The 17,491-nt window shown below is 39.0% G+C and overlaps 1 pseudogene; it reads right to left on the minus strand.

Annotated features, from left to right (window-relative positions):
• LOC122810571 overlaps positions 1–14,945 on the minus strand; it is a 166,432-nt pseudogene extending 151,487 nt beyond the window's left edge.
• Positions 14,946–17,491: the final 2,546 nt, after the last annotated feature.

Genomic DNA, 17,491 nt, shown 5'->3' on the forward strand with positions numbered 1-17,491 from the left:
GGTATGGTAGTCAAGAAAAACTGGCTCTATTTGTAGATGATATTATTTTATACCTGATAAAAACAGAAAAGGACATTTCAGTGTTGTGGATTATTTTGAGGCAGTTTCATATTTTTTCAGGATACAAAATTAATGAAGCTAAAACAAAGGCAACAGCTGTAAATTATATACCCACACATCAGTTGGTTGAGCAATAGCCATATTTATAGGGACATGATAAAATGAAGTACTTATGAATGGATTAAAAAGATTCTGGTGTGGCACTTACAGATATGAGGGGAGAGACTAAACAAAATATAATACAAAAACTGAGAAATTGGAAGCTCTGTTAAATGGATATGGATAGCAAGATATAAGCAGTTAGAATGTTTTTATACCTTTAGTTTTATACACAGATCTGGCATATTTTTATCAACCAGAGGAGAAGTTATGGATAACAATTAATAAAGAGCTGAAGGATTTTTTTCTGGGAGAGGAAGACTGCAAGCTTCAGGTGAGATAAGCTGATTCTTCCAATTGAACAAGGCGGTTTGGGATTACCCAATTTGAAGGGGTATTTTAGAGCTACACAGTTAAGGCTCCTATACATAGCACAAGCAGAAATCTATAATTCAAATTGGAAATGGGTGATGATGATGAAATGGGGGAAGCTCAAGAAACAAGGAGAGACTGGGATTTTTTATGCAGATCCTTAAGGAAAATAACAATAACCATGCAGAATATTATATTCAGAAAGTAGCAGAAAGTATTCCAGGTATAAGCCAACACAGGAATGCAGAAAGGAGATTCTGTCAATAGGGAAGACTGCAATCAGGGATACAGACAATAGGTAAGAGGGGGCTGGAATTTATTGAAGAAAACTGGTAAAAGAATCAAGGAATTGGGAGCAAATTAGATAGGGAAAGGTAATTGAATGGGAAGAGCCCGAGAATTTATTTGCAGGACAGAGATTGCCTTCCCTATCAAGCATTGATATCATAGTATAGGCAAAGAGAAATAAAGAGGGGGATCCTAAGTGAAAAACTAGCAATGGTAGAGTTTTAGTAAAATCTAGAACAGAAATTACTGTTTAAAAAAAGGAATAATTAGTAGTGGATACAAAATATTGGATGATAACTATAAGACTCAATCAGAGGAAGTTAGGAAGGACTGGGAAGAGAAGCTGGATAAGCAATTCACAAAGAAACAATGGGGGATATATGCATGTCTCCCAAATATGCAACAAAGTCTAGACGATTTAGTATCTTTGCTTGAAAGTATTTGCTTAGATATTTTTATACTCCAAGTAGACGCCAAATAAGTTTTCCTCAGGTAGACAGCAAATGTGGGAGGTGTAATGGGAAGTTTTTTGAGCTATGATACAGAATCAGAATTGCCTAGATGAGTAAGGCCTTACTGAGTGTAATTGTGGTGGCTGCCAAAAAGCAATTACTAGAAAATGGAAATCAAAGTCTAAAATAACTTTACTAGAAGTAGTGAATATAGTAACAGATATAAGACAACTGGGAATTGGAATCTTTACAAAAGGGTAGGAGCAAACTACAAAGGAAAACTTGGGAATTGTGAGAACAATACATGAACAGGAGGAACAAGGTTTAAAAGAAGGCAGGATTTGAGTGAGCTATGTAATGTTTGACTGACAATGACTGAATAGATTATAAGTGATGTACAGTGTTTGCAACTAAAATTATGTCAGTATGGTTTGTTTTCAGTTATATAAATGTATGATTGCCTATGTCATATTTGATAATTTAATAAAGATGTTTCTTGTTTACAAAAAAAGAAGTGATATACGTATAATATGAGATTCAATTATTAGAGCAACTGATACTTACATTTGCAGAGAAGGTAATGAACATCTAATACAGTTATGCTTGCCAGGAGCAAAGGAGCTAAGGAGAAAAGCCATAGAATGCCTTGATGCAAGGATGTATGGAGCTGTTTTGTTCATGTTGGCACAAATGATCTAATCTGCAAGGACTCTATAACTGTTCATAGTGAACTTACAGCCCTCCTAGATATTGTAGTTTCCGCAGGTGATAGGACATATTTTTCACAAATCACATATAAAAAGGAGAGTCAGGTCACCATGAAAAAAGCAATTTTGGGGGGTAAATAAGTACTTGAAAAAATGGCCTGTTTTAAAATATGGAAATGTGTAGGGCATCCAAGCCTAATTTTGGTCACATGTGTTTGGACAGGAAAGTGTGCACTTGTTAAGACTAGGAAAGAAAATTTTTTCAGCATATATATTCCAATATTTGACAAACACAGCAATATTTCATGCATCTCTGATGGTTGTTAATATTAGGAGCATTAGTAATAAAGCAGTTTTTTTATTGTTTTGGAAAATGTGCTATGTTCTAACAAGACTGATGCTGCTATTGCTTGTGAAACATAGTTAAAAAACAATGATTAGGGATCAGTTCTGTTAGAGTATAAATGTTTTTACTGTAACAGGCATTCTAACAAAATATCAGGTGGAGGTGTTATTATAGGAATTAAAGATTTTTATGAGACCTGTGATTATTAAATGTTCAGTGATAACACCAATACTGTAGATAGTGTAACTGTAACAATAAAGACTACCCTAAAACATATAACTATTTTTGAGTATATAAACCACCAAAGTCAAGTGCTAATGAGCTAAAGGAATTCATACATTTCTACATGAAACACAGGAGGGAAGAATAATAGTAGATGAGAACATAAATTTACCAGAAATAGACTGGAATAATATTGATTCAACAACAGTAGTAAGACTAGAACATACTAGATATTCATGTTCCTACGGAAATAACTGTTACTTCATATCAAGTTTTAACACTGTTGATGTCTAGTGATCATGGGGTTCATCATCATCTTCTTTTGGGTGTTCCCATTAGGGGTCGCCACAGCGGATCATCTGTTTCCATTTCTTCCTGTCCGCTGCATCTTGCTCTGTCACACCAACCACCTGCATGTACGCTCTCACCACATCAATAAACCTTATCATAGGCCTTCCTCTTTTCCTGTTACCTGGTAGCTTCATCCTTATCATCTTTTTCCCAATATACTCAGCATCCCTCCTCAGCAGATGTCCAAACCAATGTAATCTTGACTCTCTGGCTTTGTCTCCAAACCTTCCAACCTGAGCTGACCCTCTAATATACTTATTCCTAATCCTATCCACCCAGTGGAAATCTTAACATCTTTAACTCTGCCACATCTAGCTCTAACTCCTGCCTTTTTGTCAATGCCACTGTCTCCAACTCATATAACATAGATGGTCTCACTACCCTCTTGTAGACCTTCCCTTTCACTCTTACTGGTACTCGTCTGTCACAAATCACTCCTAACACTCTTCTCCACCTACTCCACCCTGCCTGTACTCTCTTTTTCACCTCCCTTCCACACTCACCATTACTATGAACTATTGATCCCAAGTATTTAAACTCATCCACCTTTTTGCATCCTCACCATTCCCCTATCCTCCCTCTCATTCACACACATATATTCTGTCTTAGTCCTGCTGACCTTCATTCCACTTCTCACTAGAGAATATCTCCATCTCTCCAGGGTCTCCTCCACCTGTTCCCTACTCTCACTACAGATCACAATGTCATCAGCAAACATCATAGTCCACAGGGACTCCTGTCTGATCTCATCTGTCAACCTGTCCATCACCATTGCAAATAAGAAAGGGCTCAGAGCTGATCCTTGATGTAATCCCACCTCCACCTTAAATGCATCCGTCACTCCCACCACAGACCTCACCGCTGTCACACTACCCTTGTACATATCCTGTACCACTCTTACATAGTTCTCTGACACTCCTGACTTCCTCATACAATACCACAACTCCTCTCTAGGCACCCTGTCATATGCTTTCTCTAAGTCTACAAAAACACAATGCAACTCCTTCTGACCTTCTCTGTACTTCTCCATCAACACTCTCAGAGCAAACATCACATCTGTAGTGCTCTTTCCCAGCATGAAACCACACTGCTGATCACTAATCATCACGTCCCTTCTTAACCTAGCTTCCACTACTCTTTCCCATAACTTCATGCTGTGACTGATCAATTTAATCCCTCTGTAGTTACTGTAGCTCTGCACATCACCCTTATTCTTAAAAATTGGTACCAAAACACTTTTTCTCCATTCCTCGGGCATCCTCTCACTTTCCAAGATTTCATTAAAAAATCTGGTTAGAAACTCCACTGCCATTTCACCTAAACACCTCCATGCTTCTACAGGTATGTCATCTGGACCAACAGCCTTTCCATTCTTCATCCTCTTCATAGCTATCTTTACTTCCTCCTTGCTAATCCACTCTACCTCATGATTCACTATCCCCACATCATCCAACCTTCTCTCCCTCTCATTCTCTTCATTCATCTACCTCTCAAAGTACTCTGTCCATCTGCTCAACACACTCTCCTCGCTTGTGAGTATGTTTTCCTCATTATCCTTTATTACCTTTACCTGCTGCACCTTTCCTAACTCGGTCCCTCTGTCTAGCCAATCGGTACAGGTCCTTTTCTCCCTCTTAGTGTCCAACCTTTCATACAACTCTTCATATGCCTTATCCTTAGTCTTCGCCGCCTCTCTCTTTGCCATGCAACTCATCTTCTTATACTCCTGTCTACTTTCTTCATCTCTCTGACAATCCCACTTCTTCTTTGCTAATCTCTTTCTCTGTATACTCTCCTGTACTTCCTCATTCCACCACCATGTCACCTTGTTGTCCTTCCTCTGTTCAGATGTCATACCAAGTACCCTTCTAGCTGTCTCCCTTACTAGCTCTGCTGTAGTTACCCAGCTATTTGGTAACTCTTCAGTGCCTGTCTTAACTCTTCCGTGAACTCCACCTCACAATTACCCTTTCTCAATTTCCACTATTTGATCCTTGGTGATGCCCTTACACTACTCCTCCTCTTCTTGATCACCAACGTCATCCTACAAGCCACCATCCTATGCTGCCTAACTACACTTTCCCCGGTCACCATTTTACAGTCACCAATCTCCTTCAAACTGGCCCTTCTACATAAGATATAATCCACCTGTGTGCATCTTCCTCCACTCTTGTATGTCACCCTATGCTCCTCCCTCTTGTTAAAATATGTATTCACCACAGCCATGTCCATCCTTTTCACAAAATCCACTACCATCTGACCTTCTGCATTCCTTTGCTTAACACCATACCTACCCATCACTTCCTCATCCCCTCTGTTTCCTTCACCAACATGCCCATTGAAATCTGATCCAATCACCACTCGCTCACTCTTGGGTACAGTCATCACCACTTCATCCAACTCACTCCAAAATTTTTCTTTCTCATCCATCGCACACCCAACTTGTGAAGCATATGCACTAACAACATTCATCATTACACCATCAATTTCCAGCTTCATAAACATCACTTTATCCGACACTCTTTTCACCTCCAAAACACTCTTAGCATACTGTTCCTTTGGGATAACTCCAACACCATTTCTCCTCCCATATACACCATGATAAAACAATTTGAACCCACCTCCGATACACCTAGCCTTACTCCCCTTCCATCTGGTCTCTTGCACACACAATATACCAACCTTCCTTCTGTCCATCATATCAGCTAGCTCTCTCCCTATACCAGTCATACTGCCAACATTCAAAGTTCCGATCCTCACTACCACAGTCCTAGCCTTTCTCCTCTCTTCCTGCCTTCAGCCATGCCTTCCCCCTCTTCTCCTCCTTCGGCCAACAGTAGCCCAATTTCCTCCAGCACCTTGTTGGCTAACAGTACTGGTGGCAGTCATTGTTAACCCAGGCCTCGACTGATCCAGTATGTAAATATTTACTGCTGTCCACATGAATGATTTGGCAAAGTTTTATGCCGGATGCCCTTCCTGACTCAACCTTGCCCATTTATCCGGGCTTGGGACTGACACAAAGAAATGCACTGACTTGTGCATCCCCAGTGGCTGGGTTCCAGTGATCATGGGCTTATAAAGGTTAAATTGTTGCTAGATAATTCCTCCCAAGTGCAATCTAAACCAATGCACAGAAAGTTAATAACAGATTATATGGAAGCAAAACAGTCACTATGTAAAATTAAACAGAATGATGTGTTCAGTGGAAAAACTGCAGAAGGAATGTGTCGAGTTTTGAAAGAAAAATTGTTTGATACAAAAAACGTATAATATCATGATCTAGGCACAAAATATCAGGGGAATATATTTCGATACGAACAAGATACTTGATTAAGGTGAGAGACAACAAATATAAGATATGAAAAAGAGGTTGAACTATAACTTTGAAAACTGGCATAAACAAGTAGGACAAACTAAATATAGTGTGCGACAATATAAGAAAATATGAAGCACATTTATATAAAGATATTGAGCATAAGAGGAAACCATTTTATAGATTCATAAGATGTGTTAGGAGTAAAGACATACAAATTGATAGACTGTGTGCAAATTCTAAAATTTATTCTCAGATATAACAGATAATAGGTATATTTAAAAACTCTCATGAGACGCAGTTTGGCTCCAAAAAGGGGATGATAAATTGTCCTAGTAACATTCAGGTAGCCTCAGATACTAAAATCAAATGAGATTATACTATTTAAACTGGACCCAAACAAAGCACAAGGAAGAGACAGATTAATAATAATGACATGACAACACTCTGCCATGAACCTACAGTACCATTATATCTGTTATTCACCAGGTAATTTAAATATGGAGAGATTTGTTAAGATTGGAGACATGCACTTGTTTAACCTATCTTTAAGGGAAAGGGAATCAGGTCAAATCAAGAGTCATTCAGACCAATAAGTTTACTTTCTTGTTGTGGAAAAACAATGGAAAATGTTATTTATGGATAAGTAATTGTTAGAACTGGAAAGGTTGGGACTTGCGGTGATTTATCAGCATCCATATGTTGAAAATAGATGTATAAGCCAGTAACATGATGTTCTATAACAATATAATAACAGTAATAAATGAAAAATTGTGCTGTGATGTAATTTACATAGATTTAACTTCAGCATTTGATAGGATCACATACAAAACACTTATCAATAAATTAGAACAATTAAGTATTAATGTACTTTTGATAAAACAAACAGCTGCATGGCTTTTAAATAGGACATGGTGAGTATCAAAAAACAGTTGGGCAGGTGAAATTCTTGGTTACAGTCAAGGTGTCCCACAGGGTTCTGTCCTAGCCCCATACTTGTTTAGGTTGCATCTTTCAGAACTATCATTTTCATCTGAGGTGTCCCATACTGTGTATGCAGATAACTTAAAAATGGGGAACTGATTACATAGGTTCATAGGTTCATAGGTAGGTACTAGGCTATCGACCCTAGGGCCCATACAAGCCTAGCCAAAAAATGTACCCTGGCTTTCGCCACCCAAGAAAATTATTTTCCTGTGCCCCTGTCAAGCAGAGTCACAGAAGTGATCCCCGGGGTGAATTTCCCATCCAATCATCAAGATTTTTCTTGAAGAGTGCTAATGAGGAGCTCTGTTTGACATAGATAGGTAGTCTGTTCCAGAGTATGGGAAGTCTCTGGGACAGGAATCTATCCCTCCAGCATGTTCTGTTTATTGTGGTGACAAGGTTTAGGTCCCTAGAGCGTGTAGCTCAGAGGGATTGGGATTTCTTTAAGTGGAGCATGTCCAACAGCTCTGGGTTTGACATAGCTTTATTTGTTAGGCAGAGATCGCCCCTGAGGAGGCGATATGTGATGGAGTAAAGCTGTAGTTTTTTGAGATGGTCTGCATAGGGCATCTGTTTGAGGCCAGTAATCCTCTTTGTGAGGTATTTCTGTGGTCTTTCCAGTTGTTGTAGATGTCTTGTGAGGTACATACCAAAAGGGGCGTTGTACTCTATAATGGGTCTAATGAGTGATGAGTAGAGGGGAACAATGACCTCTTTTTTTCTGGATGAGAATCCGTTTGTAATGAGATGAGCCACGTAGAAGGATTTCCTGACCACTGTGGCGATGTGATTATGTGTTATACATGTGTTATAGATAGGTCACGTCTGCAAAGGAACTTGACTAAACTGACCATTTGGGCACAGGAGAAGAATATGCTGATAAATACAGCAAAAACTAAGCACGTGAGATCTGGGAGACATAGATTGACAGGTGAATATCAAATAGAGCACACGGTGATTGAAACTGTAGACTAATTTAAGAACCTGGGCATATGGGTGGATCCAGCTTTTGAGTTTTTCTAATCAAATCCCCATTTGATTAATGATGGTTACAGAACTATAGGTTGTATAGAAAGAGTTATAAATTCCAGGAAATTAGAAATGATGAAATCATTGTTAGTTACATTAGACCCAAACTTCAGTATGGAATAGCAATATGGAAACCTTACAAGAAAACAAACATGAGTAAACAGGACAGTTTACAGCCAAAATATACCCAGGGTATCCATGGATGTGGTCATTTAATTCATTATGAAAAACTAAAATATTTGAACTTATACAGTGTCTGTTACAGACATTTAATAGGAGGTCTTATTCAGATATATAGGGCTAATAGAAACTACGTCTTGGAATGTTTGGGGTTATCAAAAAGTAGAAGAGAATCCACACACAACCTTGTACAGACAATTATGTAGGAATGAGAGATGTACTATCTGGTTCTCTGAGAAAGTAGATGATGCATGGAACAGACTATGAAATTACTTTAAAGCAAGCACTGAGTTAGATATTTTTAAGAACAAATTGGCACTTATTATTGGAATAACTGTTTTGGTATATTGGTAGGCTAGAATGGCATTATTGCCTGTGCCTGAAATATTTGTATGTCTGTATGTAAATGAATACCTCAGCAAATGCTGGAACAGAAACAGACACTTCATATCAACTAGTCACAATAGTGAGCCATCATCTGTACACAGGCTTATAGGTTCATAGGTTAATACTAGGCTAACTACCTCACAGGCCTTTATAAGCTTAGCCATGCAACCCAACCCAAATTGTGTCCCTCTGTATCATGGGTGTTTATTGTTGATGGGGTGTTAGTTTAGAAGTTTCTAAATATTATGTGGGGGTGGGTATGATAGTCTGAGGATAGTTAATGCTTGCCTGTCTAACAAAGGCATGTGGGCCAGACCCCGGGTGAATTTCCAATTTCCCATCCATTGTTCAAGGTTATGTTTAAGCAGGGTTAGGGATGTACTCTGCCTCACATAAATGGAAAGCCTGTTCCAGAGCATGGGGATACTCTGCGACATGTATCTGTCTCACCAGCATGCGAAATTCATTTTAAAAGCAAAACTTTAATCCTTGGATCTAGTGGTTCTGATGCTGTTCATTTTGCAGGTGTTTGAAAGGTCCATCAGTGATTGATCCAAAGATACCTACATGCCAGGTAGAGATCACCCTCAGAAACCTGTAGGAGACAGAATATAGAGATAGGGCCTAACAGCAATCTGTATATGGCAAAGTGATTATGCACTGGATTATTTTGGTGAGGAGCCTTTGTGGGCAGTCCAGTTGTTGCATGCGTCTGGTCAGGTACATGCCGAAGGGGGCATTATACTCAATGATGGCTTGATAAGGGATGCCATCCCCTTACTTATAAGTTGGATGACAAAGAATGATTTTCTTACTATCTTAGCTACATGTTGATCAAAGTCCAGATTACTATTTACACATGTTCCAAGATGTCTGACTACTGTATTAACACTTACGGGTGTCTTGTCAATGGAGTAATTAGCCTAGGTGACCATTTTCCCAAAAGGCACTATAATGCATTTCCTGGCATTGAGTTTTAATCTGTTACATTGGCACCAGTCATTCATTTGTGTGAGACTCTCTTGCAAAATGCTTGTATCATGAGGGGGATCTGTGCTACATCCCAATTTGCAGTCACCTGAAAACTTGGTCAGGCAAAGGTCTTTGACATTATTCTTGACCTCCAAGAAGTGGAAAATAAGAGCAGGTTCAGTACAGAGCCCTGAGGTGCACGTGGTGACCAGTCTCTTAGTGGAGGTGTTCTCATTAATCCTGACTTTCTGTATCCTGTCTGTGAGCCAGCTGACAACCTAGTAAGTTTATGCTGATTTCCGTGAGTTTGCCAACTATGCATGAGTGGAGTATTGAATCAAATGCCATGGCCAGATCCAGGTGAGTAATATGTATGGTTTCTCCCTCATCCATTGCCTCTGTGACCTTCTCCAAGAAGTCCACCAGGTCTAATCAAACTGGGTTAGGTCCAGGGTCTGAAGGTTGCTTATATCTTTGTTGATCATATCCATGACAATTCATTCCATGGCTTTGCATATTAGACTAGTCAGGTTGAAGGGTCTAACGTTTCCAGGATCGCCTGATGGTGCATCCTTTTGAAGTGGGATTACCACAGTAGCCCCCCATTCATGTTGTGCAAAGCCTGTTCTGAAGCTACAGCTGAAAATTGACTCAAGTGGTCTTGATAGGTCATGTTTCAAGCTAATAAGAGGCATCTTGGCATATTGCAGGGCCCTGTAAGGCTGTGTTTTTGGCCTTATCTAATGCCTCCAGGACCTGCACCCTGCTAATAGCTGATGGTTATGTTAGTGGGTATTTCATGGGGGGGGTGTAGTGGGGAAGAGAGGAGTGAAGTCTGAACTAAATTTGTCAGCCAGCAGATTCACTATGTCCCTCTGCTCGATGAAGGTGGCACCAGTGACCAGCTGTTCTACACACTGCTGTGTGCTTCCTTTGAGGTTTCTTATATAGCTGTAGAAGTCCTAATAGTTGTCTTTAGCCTGTCAGGCACTCTTACCTTGTAACTAGACTTGTTGACCTTAATTATTCCCCTTAGTTTCCTATCTAGTTTAGTTAGAGAGCTCTTACCATTTTGAGAGTTGAACTTCCTGATTTTAGTCACAACTGTTTTCCTTTTGTTATATAATCTATTAAGGTTTGGGTTCCACCAGTTTGGTTTGCTTTTAGAGTTTGTTTTGGGATTATCTCTAATAGGTACAGCTGCCTCTATGCAACTATATGCATGGTTGTACAGGGTCTCTGTGAACAATTCCACATTGGTTGATGTAACCTCAGAGGGGCAATAAAGTACGACAAACTATTGCTTAGCAGGATATAGTGTGTCTTGGAATAGTTCCTAACTGTTACAGGGATTTCAGGGTTATCAAGTTAATTCTTATTTCAAAAGAGACAGCTTGTTGCTCTGACCTCACCAGTGAGAATGTGACATTGTGTGTGTGTGTGTGTGGGGGGGGGGGGGGGGTGCAGCACACTCCCGTATCAGTGAGTACAAGGTCCAGTATGTTCAAACTTGGGTGGGTGTGTGTACTATATGGTCAAGGATATTTGAATTAATGAAGTCCAAAAATCATTGTGCCTACAAATTAGAGGCAGTGCATGATTCCCAGTCAATAGAGGCATAGTTGAAGTCCCCCATGAAGAGGGTATTTAGTTCAATGGTGAGAGTCTCCATTAAGTTGCGGTACAAGTTATGGGATTCTTCAGACATACAGAGTGACCTATAGCTTGATAAGCTGTGGCCTGGGCCCTTATCCAAGGAGATTTGCACATGGACAAACTCTGGGGCTTCATACTGTTTAATCAACCTAGAGGTATACTTGTTAATGTAGATAGAAACTCCTCCTCTTTTTCTATGTGTCAGTGCAGCTGATGGTCTAAATGTGAAAGGCACTGAGGCCTTGCACTGCTAGAGTACTTTCTGCAGCTCTAAACCATGTCTCAATGACAGCACAGATGTCTCTGTTATGTGTGAGGAGAGCTTGTAAGGTGTGGAGTTTAGTGTTTAGGCTTCTAGCATTCAGCAGTAACACTTCCATTTTGGGGTTTTATTTGCTGTGTTGATAGGTTTCTTAGTTTGACATTGCCTAAAAAGGGTGGGTAAAGCCTAGGGAGGACAGGTGCAGACCATCTATTGCAAAGCAATGTGATTTTTTAACAATGTCCTCCCATGCTGACAAATATTGAACTTCCCTGGAGTGACACCAGAAACTAAGCTAACTACTGAAGTCAATTATCTTTTGCTCGTACTGTGACATCATCCTTCAAGAATGTGTAACGTTACTCAATGCAAGGCACATTCCTGTCTGAGACACATATTCCAAAACAACAATATTGTCTCTTTTTATATATCCAGGGAAGTACATCTCAGGTCATTTATGCCCACATGGACTACGATAGAATCACAATGGTACCTGTGGTTTAGTGACTTGAGTGCATGCATAACTTGGTGGAGCCTGGTTCCTGTTAAGCAATTAACTGCTATCCTCACCTTGCTCAGTCTAGTGACTGGGGCATCTTTGTGTCATACAATGGAGTCCCCTATTACAAGACTCCTGAGTAATGTACTTGTTTGCCTTATGGGCTTTGCTCTTAGGGCTCCACTAGGTGGAGGAATATATGTGGTGTTCAGCATTGCATTTGGTAAATGTTTCAGAGATAGCTCAGACTAGGCATTGCTGTTCATAGGCTTAGGAGATATTTGTGTTTTGGATAGATTTTTTAATGCCTCATCATAAGTTGGTCTAGGAGTGTGGTGAACTCTCTGTTTGTGCTGGATGTAGTATGTGCATTCTTGGCAAACTTGTTAATATGTGACATTTTTGCCTCCAATGAATTTGTGTATATACATCTCTTGCATACTGTGTTTTTTTCCTTAAGGATTAAATGGTTGCCTGTGAATATGAGACAACTGCTATATTGTCTCAGGATGTCCATATCTACCAAGCTAGCTATAGAGGCATCTGAAAACTGCATATGCTTATTCTCCATACCTGTATTTGGGTGGGGCTAAGATAGGTTAAGGACCAGGTTATACAGAGGTTTCCTATGGTGGTCTTTGTGGTCCAGCTCTAGACTAGGTAAGGTAGTATTAAGATGTATAGCAGTGCTGCTCAGTGTGCTGACTGGTTGCTCTTATCCTGTCTCCATGCAATTGCTTTATTTTAGCTTCAATATCAGTACTATGTTAGTTTTATAATTAATCTTCACTATCTGGATGTTTTCATCTGTACAGGGCACTGCTAACCACCACTGTGCCATGAGCAAACATGCTGAATTTATAGTAGCAAAAATAAACTGCAATCTAACTCCTGGGCCCTTTGGCCAATAAACAAATACAATTTGGAGTGCTTTCCCACTCAGACAAGACAAAAACAAGACAAAAATATTATATCACAAGATGGATGATCCTAGACCTCCTAATGTAAACACACACAGCAAAAGATGCTCAAGTTTAGCAAAACAACATATTTCCTAGCTAAGTCACTCCTCTGCAAGGCAATTACAATGTAATTTCCACTAGAGCCAAGAGCCAAGGAGGAAGGATGACTTTTTCAATAAAAATTACTTGAAATGCTCTGAAATTGATGTAAAATAGTAGTGATCACTTAAATAGTGAATAACAAGTGAAAAAATTCAAATACAAGAACTTATCTTTGCCTGGATGACACTGGATGCATTAGAAACACTTCTTGATCACAGGCTAGGATGTCAAGCTTTGCTGAGTTCTAGGGAAATGAGATCCACACAATTGCACCAAAATGACAGCAGCAGAAAATAAAACAAAATCGAAATCCTGAGCCCTCCAGCTAATAAAAGACTACACATTCAGCCCTTATGGAGTGCTTTCCAACTCAGATAGACCAGGCAAACACCTCCTGCCACATTATGGATGATCCTAGTTCTCTTAAGATAAGAACATAGCAAAAAGAACCCTGAAGTGCAATGCATCACCAAAACAGCTTATTCTCTAACTAAATTCCCCCTCTGTAAGGTGATTATAATGCAATCAGTTCTAGAAATAACAGTCAAGAAGAAAAGACAACTTTTACTACAAAAAATCTACTGACGATAAATTGATCTGTTGCCTATTCTTTTTTACTAATTTATCATTTGTTGACCAGGTTAGTCCCACTAGGCTAGTAACCTCTTTCCACGGAGACGGAGGTGCTATTTATACTGCTAGGGAAAATGTGGCCTGTGCATCTGGGAACTTCCCCTACTCTTTTCAATAGTTTCCATAGGCTCTTTTATACTCCCCTGAGTTACCACCAACTCAAGCAAACTGGGCCTCAGTTTAACATCTCATCCAAACGACAGCATACTCTGGAGTGCACTACCCCCCTTCTGCTGCAATGCAGTGTCAGCAATCAAACTACCTGGTATGGAAATAGAACCCACAGCCTTCTGTACAAAAAGGCAAGTGTGCTCCCTGTTGCACCACTGACACTGTAGACAGAGTTGTTTCATCCTCTTGGTATGTAAAGAAAAACAGCTTGCTGCCTCTGTCATGTCTGAAGCTTGTAATGTACCTTGCTGTGATCCATGGATTATAGTCACTATTGAGGATAATACTGCTTTCCATTGCTAATGCTTTATTCTTCTCTTGTTCTGCATTACAACTTTTGCAAGATGCAATGCCTAGTATAAAGATTAATCAGAGCCACTATGATAGTACTCTGCTGGGCATTTTACACCTATTTTTTTTCTTTGTTAGGCCAGTTTTAAAAACAATCACTGTGTTTCCTGTCGGCTTGCATAGCTAGCAAATGCTAAACAAATATATGAGTAAAGTAAATGTAAAAGTAACAACTGATGCACATTAGAAGTCTGCACTTGTGTTTTCAACATTGTTTTGTATACAACCTTGAAAAAGAGGTACTTAAATAGTTTAATGGAAATGCCATCTTGTACAGGCAAAAATAAATGCATAGATTTTCTTGAATCAGTGAATGCAAAATCTATACTTAATCTTAGGACGTCATGAAAGAAATATGGTACTAGACTGGCACAAATGTTTAATCACTTCAAGTGCAGCTTTACTTGACTCAAAAGACCATTAAATCATTTGTAATACAGCCACATAAGTTATTTAGACTTACCTGGAATGTTCTATCCACTGTTTCAGTCTTGGCATGAAGACTGATGAAAAGGCAATGAGACATGGTTCTCTTTTTCTGTTTAGGATTTATTTCACAGTCAAAAACAATTTGCATTGGATGGCTGATCATAACCAAACAACTGTGACATTTGCAGTCTGTCAGAAAAGAAGAAATAATATTGAAGTAGTAAAAGCAGAATGAGACAGTTTTAAAGTAAAGTACATAGATGTTTTACCCTGGTACTTACTTTGATACAGTGCATCATGGTGATGCACTAAATGTCCAATAATAAACTAAAAAAGGCACTTGTTTTCATGTACAGATGCATACATTTATTCATTCTATATGTAACCAATCTAGCATGCCAAGATGTCTACTTGTTTTGGGGTGTAGTTTGACAAGACTGAAGAAATCAGATTTTTCATGTGTTACTTTAAAAGAACTTTAGAAGAATCTGTAGCACCTGTATTATGATCATGTTAGGTTAGGTTCATACTAGGCTAACTGCCCTTGTGAGCCATTTTAAGACTAGCCATTTATTCCTTGTGAGACTCAAACCCTGTACCTTGTGTTTGTAAAGCAACCACCTTAACCATTAGGCCACCCTCAATCATATGGCATAGATTGTCATGTAATAAAAAGTTACTTGCAAAAGACTTGTGCACGTAAACCAGCACTATATCAAATTATGCGGAAACATCTACCACCATTCCTGATTGTGGATATGCTACTCACCTAAATGAGCTAATCCTTTTCAGCTCATAAACTTTCCCCAGGCAGCATATTCTTTGTTTCTATCTAAGATGAAACACCACCTACGCCTTCTTCTTGATACCCTCCTAAACTTACCCCTCCACTCTGCATCCTGTTCATTCTGAATTTATAACTTTATTTCCATCTCTCATACATCCCTCAGCTTCACCCCTACTAACCAGACATATTCTCCATATTTAATCCTAATATTTTTTTTCTGCAGTATGTAGACACTCATAAAAATATTTACTTTTCTCCTTTTCCTGCCTATCTTCTAACATTTAATTCCTTACCTCACTTGTAGCTATACAAATAGTATTACTTCTTACCCCTTCTCTTTGACATAAAAGTTATATCTATCCATTACTTATAATATGTTTTGTAGTCTGGTGATATCCTCTCACAATTCCTTACCTCACTTATCAGTATCTAAATAGTTTTATTTCTAACCCTCTGTCTTTCTCTTAAAACCATTATCTAAAGTTTGTGCATTATACAATGTGAAATTGTATATTAAAACCTCTGATGTAGTGCCTTTTCTGCATTAGATACATAAAAAAATAAGTGTTTTTTTCTGTAATTTATTTATATAAATAATATGTTTTTTCTCATATATGTTCCAATTTTACCTTGCTGAAACTTTTCACCCTGGACTTCCAGTAAAAATGGGCTTTGCCTAGATAGACTTTCCTGGTCAACAAACACAAATAAGTAAATAAACAAATAAATAAACACACACTGTTTATGAGTTAGTTCTTTTCTGAAATGTCTTAATCAGTTTAGCTATCCTTCAAGATAAAGTTCCTCTAGGGGTACTGGTATTAGGCTTCATTCTTTTTTCCTGATGGAAGCTTGGATAATCAGGGGGTACATTCTGTGACAGAATCAATGGTGGAGATTGAATTTTGCACACAGATGTTTGCCACAAGGAGTGCACATCCTTTTGTTTGGTTATGTCACTCATGGAATTGGATGGCATGCCCTTGCTGAAGCCCATTGCATGCCAAACCCTAGAGTATAACCAAGCATGTGTAGTAGGAAAGTAGGGCAAAAAGAGAACTCCCATTCCTGCAGATAGTTAGAGGATAGCATCTCTCTCTTGGTGCTAAGCTCTAGCAATCACACCATGTGGTACAGATGGAGCATAGAGCATTGCTCACTGGAGAAATTAATAAACTTAATCAGAGCCTCTGGGAAGAGGACTTAATAGTCAGTGGAAGTCCATGAAGTTCCTTATTAATCTTTAGTGAAGCCCACAAGTCTGCTGGTCTGTGTTTGCAGTCAAATTTATAGATTCATACATTGGTACTAGGCTAAGTGTCCTTCTGGGCCATTTTAAGACTAGCCAATTACCCCATATGACAATGAGAATCAAACCCTGAACCTTGGGTCTCTAAGGTAAATGCCTTAACCATTATGCTATTTTCCCATTACTTACATTAGTACTAAGCTAAATGACCTTGCAGGCCATTTTAAACCTAACCTATTACCCCATGTGAGAATTAAACTCCACACCTTGTGTTTGTAAGATAAACACCTTAACCATTATACCATCCTCTTTCCTGGAATTCCATCCCTACCACCATCTAACAACAAACCAACTTATCCAGCCTGAAAAAAAAACTTGCTAAAACAACACTTTAAATATACTTGGCTTTGCCCTTGCACCTCCAGAGGATAGATTATCCTGGTCCTTACATACCTACATTACTACATATACCTGAACAAAACAAATTCTCAGTGTAAATTTCCTACTGTCTTCCATCCCTTGTCTTTACTGCCTCTGCATACTCACCAACATTTCCCCTATGTACCTGAACAAAGCAAATTCTCAGTGTAAATTTCCTACTGTCTTCCATCCCTTTGTCCTT

Source organism: Protopterus annectens, chromosome 1.part1 (genome assembly GCF_019279795.1).
Source record: "Protopterus annectens isolate FY-2018-M chromosome 1.part1, PAN1.0, whole genome shotgun sequence".
NCBI classification, from domain to species: domain Eukaryota; kingdom Metazoa; phylum Chordata; order Ceratodontiformes; family Protopteridae; genus Protopterus; species Protopterus annectens.